This window comes from Aquarana catesbeiana, linkage group LG13 (assembly GCF_042186555.1).
Source record: "Aquarana catesbeiana isolate 2022-GZ linkage group LG13, ASM4218655v1, whole genome shotgun sequence".
Taxonomy (NCBI): Eukaryota; Metazoa; Chordata; class Amphibia; order Anura; family Ranidae; genus Aquarana; species Aquarana catesbeiana.
This window is the reverse complement of record NC_133336.1, coordinates 2,299,746-2,306,787: the sequence shown is the minus strand read 5'-3', so window position 1 is coordinate 2,306,787 and position 7,042 is coordinate 2,299,746.

Here is a 7,042-nt window from a genome sequence, read left to right as displayed (position 1 = left end):
CTGTAGTCATAAAGGGGAGGACATGGTCAGCAACAATACTCAGGTAGGCCGTAAGTGATTAAACCATGATCAATTGGTACTAAGGGGCCCAAAGTGTGCCCATCCCCCACATCATTACACCCCCACCACCAGCCTGAACTGAAAAACAGAAATACTCAGACCAGCCTGTCTCTCACCAACAACCATGCCACGTTCAAAGTCACTGAGATCCCCTTTCTTCCCCATTCTGATGCTCGGTTTGAACTTCAGCAAATCGTCTTCACCACGTAAACACGTTGAGTTGCTGCCACGTGATTGGCTGATTCCAAATTTGTGTTACCGAGCCATTGAACGGGTGTAAAAAAAGATTTAGGAACCTATAGGTTCCAAAACTCGATCGAATCAATAACCAAAGACCAAATAAAGTACAATAAAGAGCTGCGTGTTGTAAAGTGTAAACAATGGTTAAACCCACGAATTACATATCACCATTGTGAATACACAAATAAATAAATAAATACATCTTCATTTGAATGATAAAAGATACATAAAAATGGTGAAGTCCATGTAGAAATCCTCAGAGAGTATAGGAAGGTTCCTCTCCACCCCACACAATGCACTCACCAGACCTCACTCACCAGACTTCACTCACCAGACTTCACTCACCAGACTTCACTCACCAGATTTCACTCACCAGATTTCACTCACCAGACTTCACTCACCCCAATTACGCATATGGGAAAACCCAAGACGTCAGACATGAGGTCACAGGAATGAGTTCAAACCACTTCTGTCATCCATTCAATATATATATATATAGTGTATTCAAAGCTCCAGTGTTTCCATATAGAGAGGGAGAGGAGAGAACACTCTCATGGTGCCGTACTTCAAATCATTTATTTAAAAAAGAAAATGTTATCTATATATATATTGAATGGATGACAGAAGCGGTTTGAATTCATTCCTGTGACCTCATGTATGACATCTTGGATTTTCCTATATGTGTAATTTGACTCTCTGTAATTGGGGTCAATTAAAGGGTATGTACCCTACATTATGCTGCCAGCCCCCCTATTTTAATCAGCCATCCTGCACTGTGTAATTGTTGGTTAAAATCAATGCCTCTAAATACCTTTTTGTAATGTATCTTCAGGCTGGTCACGTGAGTCCCGGCCGCTCTAATACTGCAATCCAGGGCTACAGGGGGAGGGGCCGAAATCTCCCTCTGATGTCAGCCGGGAGGTCACATGACCATTGAGCTGGCCACTCGGCTCCTCCTGCTGTAGCCCTGGATCGGAGTAGCAGAGCGGCCAGGAGTCACGTGACCGTTGAACTGCCTGCTTGGCCCCTCCTGCTGTAGCCCTGGATCGGAGTAGCAGAGGATCCGGGAGTCATGTGAAAGGCCTGAAGATACATCACAAAAAGGAATTTGGAGGCTTTGTTTCTAACAGACACATAGTGTGCAATGCCAGCTTAAAAGAAAGGAGGGGCTGGCAGCAAATTTTTAAAAAGTGTAGTTTTTTTACTATCAGCAGCGGGGGGGGGGGAGACGGAGAGGACAAAGGAGAGCGGAGAGGAGAGCTGCGGATGACAGAGGCACAAAAACTGACCACGTCGTCAGGGCTCAGCAGCCATGATAAGCCATGGTCAGTTTACAGGGGGGAGGGCAGAAACTGGCAGGATCAGCCAGGTTTTTTACAGGTTCCAGAGGGGCAGGTTAGACAGTACAAGGACTGCGCTGGTAAACCCACTATAAGTGAAACTGGATCTCCCTTTTGTTTTGTTTTTTTGTTTTTAGGGTAACAACCACTTTAATTCTGGTGAGTGAATTGTGTGTCTGCATGCTGTTGGAGAGGAACCTTTCCTATTCTCGCTGAGCAGGGCCGTCTTTAATATTAATTGGACCCTGGGAAAACTTTTTTTTTGGGCCCCCCCAAAGCCCCACCCTCTGAGACATACAATGAATAGCAGCTAGACTCAAAATCAATTCACTGCAGCAGATCAGGCAGCGATTGGTTGCTAGAGCTTACAGCACAAAATTTCTGCTTGCTGATTGGTTGTTAGAGGTTACTGCACATTAATACTGCTCACTGATTGGTTGCTAGAGGTTACTGCACATCCTTACCGCTCACCAATTGGTTGCTAGAGGCTACTGCACAGCATTACCCCTCACCAATTGGTTGCTAGAGGTTACTGCACATCATTATTGTTGCTCACTACTTGGTTGCTAAAAAATTACAGGAGATCATTACTGTTCACTGATTTGTTGCTGAAGGTTACCGCACATCATTACCACTCACTGGTGCTAGAGGTTACAGCACATCATTACAGCTTACTGGTTGGTTGCGCGGAGTGCAGGGCGGAAGGGTGCGATGTGTGGATTGCAGGGCGGAGGGGTGCGGTGTGTGGATTACAGGGCGGAGGGTTGCCTGTGTATGGGGTGCGCTGTGTACATCTCCCCCCCACAGTACAAAGCTCTCTTCCCCAGTTCAGAGCTCCCCCCAGTTCCTCTCCCACCACTCAGTCAGGAGGAGCTTCGCTCTGTGTAGATTCCCCGCCCCTCGCTCTTCTGCTCTCTCATAGAGATCGATGTATAGAGGAGGGAGGGGTTTGAGTGGTCGCGGGGAGAGGAGCGCTGTCACTTTTTAAATACAGGGACAGCGCTTTTGTATTTACAAGTGACGGAACTGAGCAACACCGGAGGTGGCTGAACTCCGGCTGAAACAAAACCCTGGCGGGCACCGCAGGGTTAAAGGGGCAGCTGCTTTGGGCCCCCCAACAATGACTGGGCCCTGGGCAGCTGCCCCTTTTTGCCCCGCGGTAAAGACGGCCCTGTCGCTGAGGACGTTATTCACATGTGGGATTTATACACGGACTTCACAATTTTTTATGTATCTTTTATAATTTAAATGAAGATGTATTTATTTATTTGTGTATTCACAATGGTGATATGTCATTTATGATATAAGAGCGCGGTTTATTTGTTTCCCTTCACAATGGAACAGGTGTACCTAATAAAGTGTCCAGTAAATATATTATATATATATATATATATATATATATATATATATATATATATATATATATATATATATTCTGGGAAAAAGTAGCAGAGAGATGAGTACATGACTTCTATCTGACTTTGCTGTAAAGATGATATTTCTTCATTTCCATACATTGCGGAGTTATAAAAGAATATCGGCTTCAGGTTTGTACATTATCAGAATATCACTATAGTCCTCCAATCAGATGACGTTCCCGGGTGACTCCGCGTCATTCCTTATCTGACAATTATACCAATAAATCTGTGATGAACATTTCCCTATAATATAATATATTGATATTATTGACTGTAACAGTAAAGTATCTCATCTCTGGCCGTTATATACGTCATTCGTCTGTTATCAGATGTATTGCACAATCCACCACCATGGATCTGACTATAGATACTCATATATATATAGAATGTCCTCCACCCTTAATCAGGGCATTTCACAATTCCACAGTAAGGGAACTATGAAGGGTAGTGCCCCCCCCCGACAGACAAAATACCTCTCCACGATGAAGAGACGATAAAATCGCATTCATCCCTTCATTGGCTGCACATCATCAGCCCCATTTGGTATAATGACTTCAAACACTGAACTTGTACTCAGAACAAAGTCCAGATGGTTTCACTTCCCCAAGTCTTCAGAACATAATCTTTTTTTGTAACAAAGTATATCCATAAGAACAGCCAGAGGGCACACCCAGGGGAGAGAGAGATGGTTAACGCGTTTCACACTCGTTTTGGTGCTTCCTCATAACTTAAGCTAACCATTTGACCGATGCACCTGTTCTCCTAGCACAGGTAAACCACCCAGGTGTAGCCAATCAATCAGATAATGAATACTCTCTAATCATAATTACATAGTTACATAGTAGGTGAGGTTGAAAAAAGACACAAGTCCATCAAGTCCAACCTATGTGTGTGATTATGTGTCAGTATTACATTGTATATCCCTGTATGTTGCGGTCATTCAGGTGCTTATTGTCACGGAACGTCCCACACTCCGCTTGAGTGCTTCCCTCAGTATACCGCTTCCTAAGTTCTGGAACACGAGTCCAATGGATCTGGCTATAGGAACCCCCAGGAACTAGACAACACCAGTCTTGGAGTACATCAGGACTAACTCTTTATTTGAGATCTCACACACATTTATACAGCAGGCTGACTCAAAGCTAACCTAATTAACATGAGCTAATTTACTAAAACATGTACCCAGACCAGATGACAGACTTGTGGGCACCGAACTTCACACAGTAGTATAAACACAATAGCTGGAGCTAATTACAATTATCAATACAAACAACAATCTCCCCCCCTCCTCAGCCTAGTCATCAACAGTTCGTCTCCTAGCCAGTCTTGGAGGTTAATGTGATCAGCTCACTCAATTAACAGGTTGAGTTCAGAATCAACCAAACCAATAATAGTCTCTACATACATCCTGGGAGATATTGTGGACAAATATTACTGTCCCATTTTAAGTAGTCCAAGATATATTTTCTCACTCACCCTGTGCCAGGATAGCACAGGGTGACTTAGACATAAGAGGTATATGGGGAGCTGAAACAAGGACATCCCCTACTTTCCAAGGGATTCTGAGTTCCACGGGCCCTCCCGTCACATTTTTCCCCTTTCGGCAGGAGACTAACACAGGAGGAGACCCCAGACGGGTTGATTCGGAAGTTAGTCAGTAGTTCCAGTCCTCTAATACCTGTACCCACACAGTACCCCAAATAAATTGTTCCAAACAGAGTATTACTCACCCAGCCAACCTCTTCCTCTCTCAGAGAACATATCTGCCGCTGGGGAGAGGCCTGGACTGGCCCTTCTCCCTGGAGTCCTTTCTGCCGCTGGAGAGAAGACAGGGTGACTGGGCTCACTCTGTCATGCTGTTGGGGATCGGGGCCCACTGCCCAGCATCCCTGGGGTATACAGGTGGAGACGGAAGTCCCATCCACCTTCACAGGAAATCCATCCTCTGTTAGTTGAGGGCAGAGTCCAGCAGTCCTCGGCCCTGTTGCCAGCCCTTCTGCTGGAAACCCCACACCATCTGTTCCGGCTAACTGTTGGGGAGGGAAGCCGACTGCCCCACCTCCCTGGAACTCTGTAGTTGTTGCCGGTGCTGGGCAGAGGTTGGTAACACTCTGCCCTGTTGCCAGCACTTGTGCTGGGGACTCTGCATCCTCCGCTCCGGCTAACTGTTGGGGCAGGAGGCTGGCTTCCTCCACTCCCAAACTATGTAGCTGCCATTGGGGAGGTGAGCCGGCTGTTTCCTTTTCTATTCCCTCATCTGGCTGCTGGGACGACATGTCTATGGTACTGTCTCCCAGGTGCACTGATCTTTGCTGGGGAGGGAAGGCCGCTTCCTCCACCCTGGCCAACTGTTGGGGAGGGACAACACACACCTCCTCTCCCTTCTCCCCCTGTATCTGCTGCTGGGAAGTGATTGCCACCTTCTCACCCTGGGCCTCCGAAACTGCCACAGGTGTGGGGCAGAGGTCTTGGACCCTCTGTCCGGTTGCCAGATCTTCAGCTGGAGAAGTTTGTTGTAACTCCACAGATACTGCTGTTGGTGCTGGGCAGAGCACAGTGAAGTTTGGCCCTAATACCAGCTCTTCTGCTGGAGGCTCATCAGGTTGTTCTTCCTCAGCAGAAAAGTCTATTAAATCCCCTATCTCTATAACTGGTGTCTGGGGATAGAGGTTCACCATCTCCTGTCCATGGAACCCAGAAGATGCCATCAGTGCTGGACAGAGGTTAGCAGAGCTCTGCCCTGTTGTTAGCACTTCAGGTTTGGGGACGGCAATCTTCAGATTTTCCACTGCCGATTCTCTGGCATGCTGCTGAACTTGTTCTAGCAGTTTCCTGTATGCCCTTTCCAGATGCTGTTCCTTCCTTAGCAAATGGTCCAGATCAGGTTTGAGCTCTGAGACCCCTGCAAGACTGAGCATAGACTCTCTATATTCTCGCAGGTCCTGAAGGTCAGGTCATCCTTCATTGCCAAACATAAAAAGATCTGTAAGGTTCTCCCACAGCAATCCAGGGCCTCCAAAGTCATATCCCTCCGGAGAGCATTCTGTTGTCTCCCCTAAATATCCCTCCTCTGCGTGCCATTGCAGAGCCCGATAACGATTGTCCAGCTCCTGCTGGACCAGCCTGTCCAACTCAGTCACCCATTGCTCCTGGGGCCGCTCTCCCAGGAATGCCATCCGCAATGCCTGTTGGTCACTGGCCCGTTGCTCTTGGGTTGGAAAGCACTTGCCCTGTTTTATACCAGCGAGCTGGAGGGCTCCAATCCAGAGCTTCACCCGAATTTGCTGCCTAAGCTCCAGGTATTCATCCTCAGACACAGTCCTGGTGTATGTTGAAAGGATGATCCGCAGCAGCCCCGGGAACTCTGATGCCAGGTCCATATCTCCGCTGGGGTGACTGAAGTCTGCTATGCTGATCTTGGATCCAGGTGGAGGTTTAGATTTCCCAGACTGCAGGAAGCTTTCCCGCTGCTTGCCACCAATGTCACGGAACGTCCCACACTCCGCTTGAGTGCTTCCGTCAGTATACCGCTTCCTAAGTTCTGGAACACGAGTTCAATGGATCTGGCTATAGGAACCCCCAAGAACCAGACAACACCAGTCTTGGAGTACATCAGAACTAACTCTTTATTTGAGATCTCACAGACATTTATACAGCAGGCTGACTCAAAGCTAACCTAATTAACATGAGCTAATTTACTAAAACATTTACCCAGACCAGATGACAGACTTGTGGGCACCGAGCTTCACACAGTAGTATAAACACAATAGCTGGAGCTAATTACAATTAACAATACAAACAACAATCTCCCCCCCTCCTCAGCCTAGTCATCAACAGTTCGTCTCCTAGCCAGTCCTGGAGGCTAATGAGATCAGCTCATTCAATTAACAGGTTGAGTTCAGAATCAATCAAACCAATAATAGTCTCTACATACATCCTGGGAGATATTGTGGACAAATATTACTGTCCCATTTTAAGTAGTCC